The sequence below is a fragment of the Vombatus ursinus genome, unplaced genomic scaffold (assembly GCF_900497805.2).
Source record: "Vombatus ursinus unplaced genomic scaffold, bare-nosed wombat genome assembly UNPS02014945.1, whole genome shotgun sequence".
NCBI lineage: Eukaryota > Metazoa > Chordata > Mammalia > Diprotodontia > Vombatidae > Vombatus > Vombatus ursinus.
In genome coordinates this window covers 11722341-11738122 of record NW_020954723.1, presented here as the reverse complement: position 1 = coordinate 11738122, position 15782 = coordinate 11722341, and the positions used below count along the sequence as shown (strand labels likewise).

Genomic DNA, 15782 nt, shown 5'->3' with positions numbered 1-15782 from the left:
GATGATGATGATGATGATGATGATGATGATGATGATGATGATGATGACGACAACAACAATTTGGTGGTGATGATGATAATAGTTCATATTTACATACTGCTTTAAGGTTTCTTACATACATCATTTTGTTTTATTCTCATGGTATTTCTGATCTATATTAGACATCTATCTGTGTTACATGTTTATTTTGACTATACTTACGATTTCATTGGTATTGGGAACACCTAGTAAAGGACTTCCTCTTCAAATGCAAATAATCACTTATAGTCTCAGAGAATTTACACAGTTAATATGTGGCTCAAGTAATATCCAAACCCAGGTCTTCTGGGTTTTGAAATAGTCTCTCCTAACACTATACCATGATGCTTCTATGTTTGGTTTTAGTCATCTCTGTGAGGGTTTATCTATTTCAGAATGAGCTGTACAAACACCAAAGAGGAAAATTACAAAATGACAATACCACCTTGTTTTTCTTATTATCAAACCATCCTAGGGAATCATGTGCATGTACAGGGTCTTTACATTAGGGGATCTACTGTGAAAAGAGGTGATTTTAATATAATGTCTTCTGAACCTACATTTTTATGTGATAAAAAAAGTTTAGTGTTTATAAGTAGGTGACTGCCTTATAAGGTAAGAAAATCAGATTTGGGAGTGACTTATTTCTATTACCAGGCCTCGTCTAGATAAGTAAGAGCTAGGCAGCCTCTCTTCCTTATTAGCAGACTGAATATCATGTTGATGAAGATCAAAAGAGGCCATTTATTGCTAGCAGGACACAAAATCTTATCAGAGTTTTGATTAATTTTCTTTGCTGATTATCCACTTATTCCCTAGAAATTAAAATACACACATTCATTTCTGTGTGGATAAAGTAAAGAAAATGAAGTAATTATTTTGGCTCAATATCTACTCTGAAAATTCCTTAATCCTTTGCTATTTTGTATAGAGGTCATGGACACCAGAAAAGGAAAAGACACTTTAGATCTCATATATGGCATCCTCCTACCAAAATAGGAATATTTTCCCAAAATACTTTTTTCCTTATCTCAGCAGTTACAGAATCATAATAAATTATAGATGAAGAAAAAACAACAACAACAACAGAATGTTTCTAATTACAGGATCCTAGAATTTAAAACAGGAAATAGCCTTGTTGCTGTTGCTCACTTCAGTCATGTCTGACTCTCTGTGACTCTATTTGTGGTTTGCCTGGCAAAGATAGTAGAGTGGTTGGCCATTTCCTTCTCCAGCTCATTTTACAGGTAAGAAAACCAAGGCAAACAGGATGAAGTGATTTGCCCAGCTGGATTTGAGCTCAGGAAGAGTAGTCTTCTTCATTCCAGGCTTGGCTCTCTATCTACTATCCCACCAAGCTGCCCAGGAAGAGACCTTAGAGATCATTTAATCTAATTCCCTCAAAGGAACACAGGATCAGAGGATCTCAAATCTAGAGTAGGAAAGGGACTCAGAGTCATTCCTAATTCAATCTAATACCCTCATTTTATAGATGAGGAAACTGAGTTTTGAGGAGTTTAAGTGACTTCCCCAAGGCCACAGAGACAGTACATATCATAAGTGGGATATAAACCCATGTCTTCAGTTTCCCAAACCAGTTTCCACTGGGTCCCATTTTCCCTCATTTTGAAAATGAGAAAACTGAGGCCCAGGGAAATGATGAGACTTGCCCAAGATTATACAAATAATACGTGGCAGATCAGGAACCCTAATTTTATGCCTTCTAATTACAAATTCAGTGTTCTTTCCTCTGTGTCATACTTAACTAACAACTGAGGCACAGAAAGGCTAGGTGAGTTTTTAAACAGCTAATTGCTGATATAATTGAGACTAGAATTCAGGTCTTCCAACTCCTGGTTTGGTGCTCTTTCCATTATGCTTGCACTGTGTTTAATGGATCTTTAACAACTTCCCCTTCCAATGGGGTTACAGTATAATTCAATTGGGTTCTTTAATATAATTTCCTGTAATTTTTCCTGACTGGATTTTGATTTCCTAATTTGAGTCCATCATTCCTATTCAGTGTTCTCTAACATGCCTGGTAGTACACAATTGGACATTTCCTCCCCTTTCTTGCTGGTTACACAATACAAATACTGTACTCACAATTTTTACCTTCATGAATCATTCTTCTGGAGTGAAATTACTTCAGTTACTAATTACATTTACATGATTTGAAGGAAAAAAAACTACCTGGAAAATAGTGATAATTAAAATTGACTGAGGGTCATTGAGCAGTTAAGAGCTTAATAAAAGAGTGGGAAAGAAAGAATGTATGCTCTATAGTGAATGGCACTTATGGTGTACTTTTACTGCTTAACATAACATAAGAGTCATGATGAGGATAAAAGTGATGTGTCATCACTGGCACATACCCTCTTGAAAATGTGTAGCCTGTTGCATCACCATGTTAGCATCCACAACCTCTAAACTATGTCTGGCTATTGACAGCCTGCATAGCCTTCAAAGTCTATCTCCATGCATATCTTCCACTCAGAGTTCCCTAATTCACCCTAGCTGAATGAGTTCTTCCTCATCTGATTGCATCAAACTTTCTATTTCTCTTATCAAATTAATTTAGCTACATATTTATCTTAACACATTCTCAACTAGATTATGAACTCCTCCAGGGCATAGACTGTAACTGATATCTAGTTTAACTCCTTCTCAGCAAATTCTGTTTACACACACACACACACACACACACATACACTAATCTAGCAAACACATTTATCCAAGCAAATAGTACACATAAATCAAGGAGAGAGAATGCAGAAGCATATATGAGTTCTTCAGCTCAGGAGCAACATAAAACCTCAGCTCAACCAAGGAGAGAATGATCTCACCAAGGAAGTCTTCTTTTATTAGTCTGTGTGGTGAGAATCAAGGGATATGTTGGAGTCCTAACTACCCTCATTTCCAGAACTCCTAACTCCAGAAATGCTCCTTGACTTTTCAAAAGTTTGTACCTTTTCTCCTGCCCATCTCTCTTGAACAAATTTCTTCTCTGCTTTTCTCTCTCCTTCTCTGGTGTCTGTCTATGTTAATGCTAGCTAGGACTCAGCAGTCCCTTATACAATCAGGAATCATGTATCATCTCTAGTGTACAGCACTAGGAATGTAGATTCCAGCAAAGCAAGGAGAACAATTAACATTTTTGTGTTACTGTATGGTTTCTAAATATTTTTGCATACATAGTCTTACCTGAGCACACAATAGCTAACTCTGTAACATGGAAAGTGTAATTATTATTACCAATTTATTGCTAAGAAAACTGAGTCTCAGAGAGATAGGTTTGCTGGTGTCATAGAGCTAGAAAGTGATATAATCTAAATTCAAACTCAGGCCATCTGAATTTAAGCCCTTCCTTCCCTACCGTGGATGCCATGATAAGATGAAAACTAAGAAATATAAAGAGAAGTAATTCTAGCCCCAAGGAGAAGTCCCGAAGTCAGTTGTCAAGGTAGATTTGAGAAGCAAGTCAGTAGTGTACAGCGATGGGTATTTAAGTACTAAAGGTCAGAACAATACTGAAAGTCATAACTAAGAGTTCAAATCCAAGGCAAGGAGATCTCAGCATGGGAATTAGAATCAGAAAGCATTCAGAAGCCACGTAGACAAAGAATTCCACTAAATTCAATTCATCGAGCATTTATTATGTGTAAGGCACGGTGCTATCCACTGGGAATATGAAGACAGAAATGAAACACAGCATCATAGATTTAGAGCTGCCCCTAGGGTTACTATCTTGACAAGTAAAGTAACTTTTTCTGAAGTTTGGGACATTTTCATAGCTCTTGTGGAAGTAAGAAACAATTGTTCTGAAGTCATCTCTGGCTTAGCAACAATTAGGAACATCTGGATGAATGGGAAGTGTGCAGGCCTGGGCAAGCAGAAGCTTCTGACAGGCAGATCCTAAAATGCACAAACTGGTATAAGGGAAATATTATAAGAGGTACATTCAATCAATGACTATAAACTGTGACTGTGTTGTCTAAACCCCTAACTGTTGACTGAACCATTCACTTTTCAACTGGTTGTTTTGGTGATGTACATCCTTAACTTGAAACATGTCTCTCTTATTCTGAGGCAGCTCCCAGGGGTGACCTAAGGCCGATTCTGTTCCAATATTTGTGGATTATGACAAGGCTGACAATAAGCAGGTGCAGCCATATCTATTTATTGGGATCAAACTGTAGCCTCTTGAGAGTCCATTTTCTATGAAGAGCCCTCATCCCATTTGGAAACCTAAAGGATTTAGTATAAATTGTGGAACCTAGAGCCTACAGTTTAAGACAAGTGGGCTGGAATGGAGATGAGCACACACTTCTGAAAATAAGTGATAATTAGCTCCCTGCCTCCTAAAACATTCAACTCCCAATGATGAATTTTAATTTTATTTGAATCTTTTCAAGGGGAAGGTGTCAGAGCTTAGCACTTGCTACTGGATTTAGCATAAATGGCCACCTGCCAATTAAAACTTGTTTTCCAATCGTTTGGGATCTAATATATGAAAATGAATTATGTGGTCCAATATGAAGTGAAATCTATAATCCTCTAGGAGTGTTGAAATATTATTTCACTTTCAGAGTATGGGCAGCAATGAAGAATAAGTTTGTTTGAAAATAAATATTAAATGTGTCACCCAGGCATATCTTTTCAGCCACAGTTAGCAAAGTCTTTGTTTTTCTCTTGGAGTGGTGATGGATGAACTTTGAAAGCCATAAAAGATAAAAGAAAAAAAAAGATATAAAGATTTAGAACTGGAGGAGACCTTAGAGGTCATCTAGTTACATGTCCCTTATTTTATAGATAAAGGAACTGAGGGCTGGCAGGGCCAGGGAGAGTAAATTCTAGAACTAGGATTTGAATGGAGGTCCCAGCCACTGAATTCACTTCGCTTAAGTAAGGTCACTTTAATCACCTCTAGATGGATAAGTAGCCACATTTGAAATTCAACTGAGGATTACTGCCCTGGATCCATATGGGAGAAGCATTAATTATTCCTGGGAATAGACATTTAGTTGTCAATGCTTGGATGAGAAGTCAGGGTAAGAGGAGTTGCTCTTTTGTTCTAAGTCCTGTTCACTGATAACTAAGTTTCTTGCAGGGAGATCTTCCACTCAAACTGAGAATAAAGTCATTTATAGGGAATGAAGAAGGGTTTACTTATTTTTATGGTTTCAAAGGCTGCATTATTGAGTTATTTCATGGACTCAAAAGAAAATCAGATTGAAGCTTGACTAGATCTCTTTTCTCAAAATCATGCTGCCCTATTCAATTACTTGATGACTTTTTAAAATATGCCCAAAATAGCATCTCACAAGGTTTGGGAGCGTCAGTATTGGTCAGGAAGAACAAAGTCAGAGACATATGTATATCAAATTTTAAAAAAGAAAACTCAACACAGAACTTTTAATAATGCATCTGAAATGAGTAACATTTAAAATGCATGAAGCCTACCATATGTGGTGTTCAGAGAAGTCAAAGGAGTTTCCAATTCTATCCATCTCATGAGAACCCTGACACTCAGAGATAAAATAATCAGTTATTTTTCTAGATGAAGACTCACAGCTAACAATTACATGCTATTACCACATGACAGTGGTAATCTAACTAAAATTGTTTCAGCTCACAGAACAAATACCACTTTTATTTGTTATGTATTCCATTACATTGACAACATACAAAAAAACAAAGACATCACCTTCCAAACAAAGGTCCATGTAGTCAGAGCTATGGTTTTTTCCAGTAGCAATATATGGTTGTGAGAGTTGGACTATAAGGAAAGGTGAGTGCTGCAGAATCAATGCATTTGAATTGTGGTGCTGGAGAAAATCTTTGAGTCCCTTGGACAGCAAGGAGGTCAAATCAGTCAATATTTAAAGAAATTAATGCAGGCTATTCACTGGAAGGTCAAATAACAAAGCTGAAGCTTATATACTTTTGCCAAATATTGAGCCTACAGGACTCATTGGAAAAGACCCTGATATTGGGAAAGTTTGAAGGCAAAAGGAAAAGGGGACAGCATAGGATGAGATGGAAAGATAGTAGCAAGGCAACAATGAACATGGACAGACTTTGAGAGATAGTGGAGGATAGAAGAACTTGGCACGCTACGATCCATGGGGTTACAATCAGTTGGACACAACTGAACAACAAAGTGCCACTGTGATGAAATTTTAAATAACACATACAGGCCATCATATGTAGACATGCAAGTGACCACATATGTGCACATACCCCACATGAAATTTCAATATTAAGTAAGCTCCTTAAGGGCAGAGATTGTTTCTTTTTTGTCTCAGTATTTTCCTCTCTTCAATCCCCAATACCAACAAACAGTCACAGTGTTTGACACATAGTAGGGATCTGATGATTTTTAATTAAATTGAATTACATTACAAGAATGATCTCTGGGTTTTTTTTTCAAAATTTGACAAAATAGGAAGGGAATTTAAAAAAAATATTGATAATATTCTTGAGAATTAGTTTCATTGATTAAGGAAAGGAATGAAATATCAATATTTATATTAAAATGGTAGTAGTTCAAAGTAATTTGTCAAAACATTCTTAACCCTTCCCCTTGTGTGTTTTTGTTCTTGTTATTGTTACTAAAGATGATGTTGTTGTTAGACTAGCTATCAGCATCAGAACAACTGTTAGCTCTTTTTAGCTAAGGTTTTAAAGTAACTTATTTTACAGAGGAGGAAACTCAGACCTGTGACCAAGGGCACACAATAAGTAGCATTGTTAGAGTTTGAATTGGGGTCTTCTGAGTCAGTTAAAAAAATAAAATAGGAGTCATGTCTTGTTGTTTTTCCATTTGAAGTTGCTGTGTAATTTGAAAGGAATAAATTGGCATATATTTTTTAGCTTGTATCATTCAGTTTTCTTTGAGTACGATATTCTTCTTTGCCAACCATCAGTCAAATGAGTGATATTCAACTAGTTTAAAACAGCAAAAGGAGTAGTGTATATACCACCCAAGTAATAAGTCTATAAGGCATTCTATTATTATCATTATTACTGTTATTATTATTAACAATAATAATAATAGAATAATAGCATTTATAGAGTACTCTAAGGTTTATAAAACATTTTACCTATGCTTTCTCTTTGGGGCCACACAACAACCCTGTATTATGGGTTCTGTTACTAGGAGAAGACACTGAGATTGAAAGAGATTAATGGACTTCTCATGTTCACATAGCTAGTATCTGAGGCAGAATTTGTCTTTACCCTTTTCTGGCAATCAGTATTCAGTCACTGTGCCACCAAACTGCATGTAATATCTCATTTAATTTTATACCTGATAGAAATGGAAAAGTGGCAGAGTACTCATTGGCACTAAATAATTAGAGAATAGGGGCACAGCTAGGTGGTGCAGTGGATAGAGCACTGGACCTAGAGTCAGGAGGACCTGAGTTCAAATCCAGCCTCAGACCAGACAATTGACACTTACTAGCTGTGTGACCATGGGCACGTCACTTAACCCCAATTGCCTAAAATTATAATAATAATGTAATAATAATTAGAGAATAAGTATGGAAACAACATGCAACAATTAAAATGAAGTAACCAGAGGACATACACAGATTAGCCCTACAATATTTTTTTCCTCTGGCTTTGGAGAAAAGTATCAGCGCATATACACATATATTCTCACTGAGCACCCTCTAACACACATGCACATAAGTTTCAATATTCACATGCTACTCTACACTCTGCTAGAGCTTCTCCATCCACAACAAAACAGCTGCTTTCAGTCTGATCCAGGTATGTAGCAAGAACTAAAATAATTATAGGTGGGGTAACTTTTCCCCCATCTTTTGATTTTATTTTGTTTTCCTTGCCATTTTTTTTATCCCTATCACTTAAAATAGTGCATGTCATATATTAGGCATTTAATAAATGTTTATTGAATGATTGATTTTCTGATTATTATATTCATTCATTTACATATCCTCCTACTATTCATTAAGAAAGCAGCTTTGCCCAAAAGGCTAAGGTGTGACATCTTTGGCAAGCTCTGTTGCTAACTCCAACTCACCTGCTTATAACTTTTATAGGTGTTCTTCCTTAAAAATAGGCAATAGTTTTAACCCTGGACATTTAATTCTTGTATGTGGGAGCTATTGACCTGTTGAACTGTAAATTATTTATGTAAGGCATATTAGCAACTGTTCTTATTTCTATTTATTATTTGGAGAAATGGCTACCAGTTTGTAACACTAATGGGAAGGAGGGGAAATTATGGTGATGTGTGTGTATGTATAAATAAGTATGCATATCTGTGTGTGTGTGTATACATACATATATATATAATAGATGTGTATACAGATAGAAAGATAAGTATGTGGGTAGGTAGATAGATAGATAGATATTCCTTCTGAAATGAATGCACTCACCCTAATTAAGGGAATATCAAGGTACATTAAGTTGGCTAAGATTTCACTTATGAACATAAATAGAAACTGACAAGAAAATATTTTATAAGTTGACATTACTGCTCATAGAAGCAATCCAATGAGTTTGAGGCATCATCAATGTTATATTGTCCTCTGCACCTAAAGATAACTCCTCATCCAAAGAGCTTGTACTGTGAGCAACAGAGTAATCCGGTCATGGTGATGGCTTTTGAATGATTTCTAAGTTCTATGGATTATCCTTTTATAAACAATACTCTACATTTGCAACACAGCTTGAGGAGCAATCTATGGTCATCAAAGAAAGAAAAACTGATGGGCCCATATGCGGATTGAATCCATGAGTTTGGCCTAATAAGAACTAACTGGCCACAGATGCAGGTTTTGCTATATTGGTTGAAATTCTGCTACATACAAAAAACAAACAAACAAACAAAAAACAGGGAACACATTCAAATTCATGGCAAGATAGAAGGTCTAATATTCAATTTATTCTGCATGGAATGAAATCTTGCTAATTATTTTGTATTGAGTAATAGAAAACATCAGAACTGAGACATTTTAAAACAAAATTAACATTTTTATTTAAAGTTTTGGGTTCTAAATGAAATTCCTCCTTCCTTTGCTGCCTTTCCCCTGTCCTTGAGATGGTAAGCAATCAGATATAAATTATACACATGCAATTATGTAAATCATTTCCATATTAGTCATTTTACACAAGAACATTCAAATAAAAGAAAAAAGAAAGAAAGAAGTGAAAATAGCATGTTTCAGTCTACTTAGTCAATATCAGTTCCTTCTCTGGAAGTGGATAGTATGTTTCATCATTAGTCCTTTGGAATTGTCTTGGATAACTGTATTGCTGAGAATAGCTAAGTTATTCACAATTAATTAAACAATATTACTATTATTTTGTACAGTGTACTTTTGCTTCTGTTCACTTTACTATGTATCAGATCATGGAAGTCTTTCTAGTTTTTTTTTTTCTGAAATCATCCTGTTTGTCATTTCTAATGGTGCAATAATATTCTATTATAATCATATGCTGCAGCTTTTTTAGGTACTCACTAACTGATAGACATCCCTTTGATTTCCAATTCTTGGCCACCACAAAAAGTGGCTATAGATATTTTTTGTTTAAATAAGTCCTCTTCACTTTTTTTTGGATGTCTTTCGAATATGGACCTAGCAGTGGTAGTGTTGAATTAAAGGTTATGTATGTGTCATAGTTCTTTGGGCATAGCTCTAAATTGCTCTCCACAATGTTGAATCAGTTCACAACTCTACCAGCAGTGAATTAGTGTACCAGTTTTCCCACATCCCTTCCAATATCCAATATTTTCCTTTTTTTTGTCATATTAGCCACTTTAATATGTGTGAGGTGGTACCTCAGAGTTGTTTCAATGTGTATTTCTCTAATCAAAAATGATTTGGAATCTTTTTTTTTTTCATATGACTAGAGATAGCTTTAATTTATTCATCTGAAAACTGCCTGTTCATATCCTTTGACCACTTATCAATTGGAAGATGACTTGTATTTTATAAATTTGGCTCACTGATCTATATATTTGAGAAATGAGGTCTTTATCAAAGATACTCATTGCAAATTTTTCTACCAGTTTTCTACTTTCCTTAAAATTTTGCTTGCATTAGTTTTGTTTGTGCAAAACCTTTTTAATTTATATATAATTAAAACTCTCTATTTTCCATTTTTAATGTTCTATATCTTCTATAGTCATTTTTTTATTTTATTTTTTTGTTTTGTTTTTTGCTCATTTTTTTCTGCCTTTTTTGTGACTTGGTGTATGAGTGTTAGCCTCCGGCCCTACACTGTCCCAAGCTTTTTGTGCTGGGACTCTGGGTCTTACTGTTGGCTTTCACTAGGCTTCAAGGCTTAGCTTCTTGCTTTCTCTGGAGGGTAAGGTTCTGTTCTAACTTGTACTGGGGGGTGGGTCCTCCCTGTTGGCTTCCCCTGGGTGTGAGGTTTAGCTTGTGGCCTGCTCCAGGGATGGTGTCTTACTTCTGGGTTGCTATAGAAACACTCTTTCTCTGCTAGTAGGCCCCAGGGGCAGGGGTCTCACTGTTGGCTAGCCCCAGGATGGGGCTTCACTACCGGTCAATGAGATCAAGCAATGGGATGAAGGCCTAGATGGTGACTTGCACTGGCTGGGGCGAGGGTGAAGGGAGAGACAGGGAGGTCATTGGGATGGGATCTGGCTGTGCTGCACAGACTGCTCACTCACGTAAGGGGCTACTGGTGTGCAGGAAGGTGGAGCCTCACGGGTGGATTGTCCCAGGTTTGGAATCTTACTGAAGGTCCCCTGCTGTGATGCTGGCTGCTGCTTTTACTGCTGCTCTTGGACCTCACTCCCCTCCCACTCCAGTGAGATGGACCATCCCTGCCAGGGTGGTAAGCTGCTTCCCTGCTCCTAGACTAATTCTGAGGCAGTTTTCTAGTTGTTTGGAGAAGAATTTGGGATAGCTTCAGAGGGTTCCTCACTCACTCCGCCATCTTGGCACTGGAAGTGTGAAACAAATTAACTTCCAAGAAAAGTACGTTCTACTATGTAATTTTAATATGTTGGGGAGGAGAGATCTCCAACAGGTCCAAGAGCTGAATTTGTATGCTTCTTTCTCTAAGTAAAAAAAAGTCTGCTTTCAATCCTTGCTGGTAATGGAAACCTAGAAAATTTTAAACATCCTATCCTCTTCAAGGATATGAAGATAAAAATCCTCTGAGGTAAAGGAAAGATGGAAGAAACTTTCAAACTATGTTCTGTTCTGAAATGACAAAGCATTAACAAGTATCAGTTGATACGATATCCCTCCCCTTTCCCTCCCATATAGTCCTAACCCTTTATCATGATAAGAATCAAGGGTGATGTCTCCCCTCTGTCATTAGAGATTTTCCAATCAGCACCAACCTTATGTAAGAATAGGGGAAAACACCAAATGTGATGGAGATTACCTGTAATACTAGCTAAAGAGAATACTGAGGTTGGCAAGTCTTGATTATGTGAGTGCTGAGCTGTAGTGGACTGGTACTATCAGGTGCCTACACTATCTGGCATCAATATAGTGAGGGGTGGAAGTGGGGGACCAGGTTGCTTAAGTAGGGGTACACTAGTTCATGTTGGAAACAATGCAAGTCAAAATTCCTCTGCCAAACAGTAATAAGATAAAGACCATAAGTGGCATCTACACTTCCAGGCTGGGTGAGGCAAGGAGACCTATTCTTAAAAAAAAACAAAAAGACTAATTTTAAACAATGTTGATTAGTCATTAAATTCTGGAAAACACAAATGGTCCTGGTATGTAACAATTAAATATAATATTACTTATTTTGAAAAAATGCCAAAGTTAGAAACAGGAAGAGTATGAAAAACAATTTATTTCTGGGACCTTTAACCCTTCCACTATGTAAGTCAATTGCATGAAGTTATATACATTTTGCATCTGTAGAAAATATTAAAGCTACCAGATGGTTATTCTTGATAAGAGAAGCATAGACATGACACAGATTAATGACTTGGCCAATTGCTCTTCCTGTTGTATATATTAGTTGTCCAAGATACATACATATGTATACATATATATAGATGAACATAGATCATGGAAGATTCAAACACTTGAGACATATGCAAATATGTGTGAATATATATATTTAGATACCTCTCTCTTTTTCATTCTTTCTCTCTCACTCTATGTGTATATACATATATGCATACATATATTCATAATGACCTATATCCTTAATAAGGATAGGAATATATAATTCCCAATAAATCCTTTTAAAATTAAAATACCGAATTAAAGCATCTTAAACATGGATTTTTTTTTAATTTTTGAAAAATGGATGTTTATCTAGTAGACAAAATCTGACTATATAATACAGGAAATATGGAATAGGAAAGGAGATAAGAACTCCCCTTTAATTATAACTCCAAAAATAATAATAATAAATAAAAACATTTGTCAGGGATGTTGTAGATCCCAGAGTTGAGAGGAAGACAGAGATGTGCTGAAGCTGGCTTATACCAACTCATAGAACCAAGTGTTATATTTTTGGTGAGAACATTTACAACTCAGAAATTGAAGACTTTTAAGGCTCAATTTATTATTATTATTATTATTATTATTATTGTTGTTGTTGTTGTTGTTGTTATTGTCTAGACTTAAGAAAGTGATGGAGACATGTTAATAATGCAGACAAAACTTAAGAATGTGCCTTGTATTTTTTTTTCTTCAAAAAGCCAATTAGGCCACAGTATGGAAATTTTCTGACTTTATAGAGAATTGACCTGACCTGTGAGGTAAAAAGAAATGGCTCTTTCCAGATTTCATACTGTGACAATTAATGATGGGAATACCATTCCGGTGCTGGGACTTGGCACTTATGCACCTAAAAGTGTTCCCCAAAATGAAAGTGAGATCATCACAAAGGTGGCTATGGAAGTGGGCTTCTACCATATTTATGGGACATTTCTATATGAAAATGAAAAAGAAGTTGGACAGGCAATCTGAGCAAAGATTGCAGATGGAACAGTGACCAGAAAGGACATATTCTACACAGGGAAACTTTGGAATATGCATCATCACCCCAAATTGGTCAGGACTGCCCTGGAAGTGACCCTGAAGAGTCTCCAGCTTGATTACCTTGACCTCTATATTATCCATTGACTTGTCTCTCTTATACCTGGCAAAGATAAGGTCCCAATGGATGAAAATCACAAAATTTGCAAAGACTTTGTTCATTTGTGGGATACTTGGGAGGCTATAGAGAAATGCAAGGATGCAAGCCTTGTGAAGTTCATTGGAGTGTCCAACTTCAACCACAGGAAATTGGAAATGATCCTGGATAAAACAGCCTAAATATAAACCTGTCTGCAGCCAGGTGGAATGCCATCCTTATCTGAACCAGAGCAAATTGTTGGAGTTCTGCAAGTCAAATGATATCATATTGGTAGCACACAGCACTTTGGGATTCCACAGAAAGGCTCCATGGGTAGATGAAAAAACTCCCATTCTCCTAGATGACCCAGTCCTGGAAGCCATTGTGAAGAAGCACAACTAGCCCCAGCCCAGGTTGTTCTCTAGTACCAGATTCAGCAAGGGGTAGTAGTCTTGGCAAAGAACTTCAATGAAAAGGGGATCAAAGAGAACTTTCAGATGTTTGATTTCCAGTTGACTCCATAGGACATGGAAGTCATTGATGGCCTTAACAAAAACTTTTCCTACCTGACTCTTAATCAATTCAAGGAATATCCCAATCATCCTTTTAATGGTGGATATTATCAGAAGACTCAAAAGTTTTGTGGACCTGAGACAATGCAGTTCTCTCAAAAGAATAGCTTACAATCTGTTGATTTTCATGGAAATTAAATCCAGCATTATGGTTAAGCCATGCACCATGGTTAAGCCTAGGCATAGTTTAAAGGCAGCTGTTCTATTACATGACCTGCTTTTCCTGTTCCCAATAAGACAAACACAATGATATACATTTATGTAGCATTTCCAAGTTAATCAGGCACTTTTTATGCAATAGTGCAAGTATTATCCATTGTTTCCAATAAAGCTCACAGTCTTTCTCTTTCCTCACATTTTACCATTATATATTCTTTTTTTAATTTTTTTACCATTATATATTCTAAGTACTTCAACATATATGTTGATATCCCCCCCTCCAGTATCCTAACTATTCAATCTCTTAGTCTCCTCAACTTTCATGGAAGAGGTCTTCATTTCACCTTATATATAGTAGTGCGGATGAGCTATCATAAGAGTGGCAGTCCCCTTCAGTTCTCTACAATTTCAACCATCCTTTTTTAGTTTAAATCCATTTTGGAACAGAAATCAATAATTAGAAATTAAGAAAGTAATCACATTCTGTGATTACATGCAAATAATGAATATATGATAGTTTACTCAAAACCTTGAAGAACACTAGCCACTGTAAGCCTTGAGGCTGACAAATATCCATATTTGAGGTAACCCCCAAGGCAAAAACAAAATCTTTAAATCTGGGATGAAGAAGATTAAATTTCAATGCATACTATTTCAGGTGCACTTTCATAATTTTAATAATTAATGGTCAAGCAATCTGTCAAATAAAAATCTAACAAATCAAATCTATCAAATAAAAACTATTCTTCATATTTTTAAAAATCAGTTGTTAAACACTTACCAGAACAATCCTGGAGGGAAGGGAGGAATAGGCAATCTTTAAAACTCTTCCAATAATAAAATTCTACTATTTCATGATTATTTTGTTTAAAACGAGGTGATATTATTTCCCCAACATATTATTGAACCACACTATAAAATGTACTAGGATTTGAATCCCACTGAACACACAGCATCATATACTACAAAGTACCATATACTGCATTGTTTCTTGAAGGAGAAAATGACTACTAACAGGAAGATGAGCCGTAAGCCTGGTCTGGCTTGCCAGAATACATGAACCTGAAGACCATCATTTAGACAGTGCAGAGACAAGGTGCAATGTCAAATGTCTATTAAGCAAATCCCATAAACTGCATCATGGCTTGATATTTCAAGTATCACACTTATGGGAGAATATAGAAACAGGTATGTCATAGTTCATACTCATTTCAGTTTTTCTTTCAATGCCTGCTTGAGTATTAAGCTTTTATTCTGCAGATGTTAAATGATTTTTTTCTATCCCCTTCAGATTTGTTTATTAATGGTTAAGTCCATTATTTGTCTCATCATTGTAACAGCTCTCTTAGTTATGCCCCATTCTTTTTCTAACATTATCTTTTTTTTTGTTCTTTTCTAGGAACTTCCAAAATCCTTTTTACTTGGCTTGTTAGTCCTAACCATACCCAGCAGCTGCCTGTTTGTAATATCTGAAGTAGAAAACCAATCAGATATGTCTCAGTAAGACTCTATCCCTTCCCTATAAATCTCATGATCTTTTGTTCCCTTAAGGAGATACTCAGATGTGAAGGTGATAATAAACCAGTCATAACCCATTTATACAAAGAGAAGTAATGGGTAGCTAGACAAACCTGGATGTGCTGAATCTAAGGACAGCTTCTCTATTCAAAGGGCCATTGATAGGCTACTGGACATCCCAGCAAACACTTTGATTGTCTTCCCTCATTGTCCCTGTTTCCATCATGCTCCTGGATATTACAATTTAGGTCTCCTCCTCTTGTGTCTTCAAACATTTTCCAATAAATACCTATTGCCTATTTCACTGGTCTGATTATTTTGTAAAATCTTCTTTATATCCCATAACTGATGTTTAAGAATGAATTATCAAGTAGACCTAACTGTACTTAGAGTTCTAGACACATTCACAATAGA

General features: G+C 36.1%; 1 pseudogene; it reads left to right on the top strand.

The window, feature by feature from the left end:
• The first annotated feature begins 10596 nt into the window (after window positions 1-10596).
• LOC114030046 lies at window positions 10597-15283 on the top strand (annotated as a pseudogene).
• The last annotated feature ends 499 nt before the right edge of the window (window positions 15284-15782 follow it).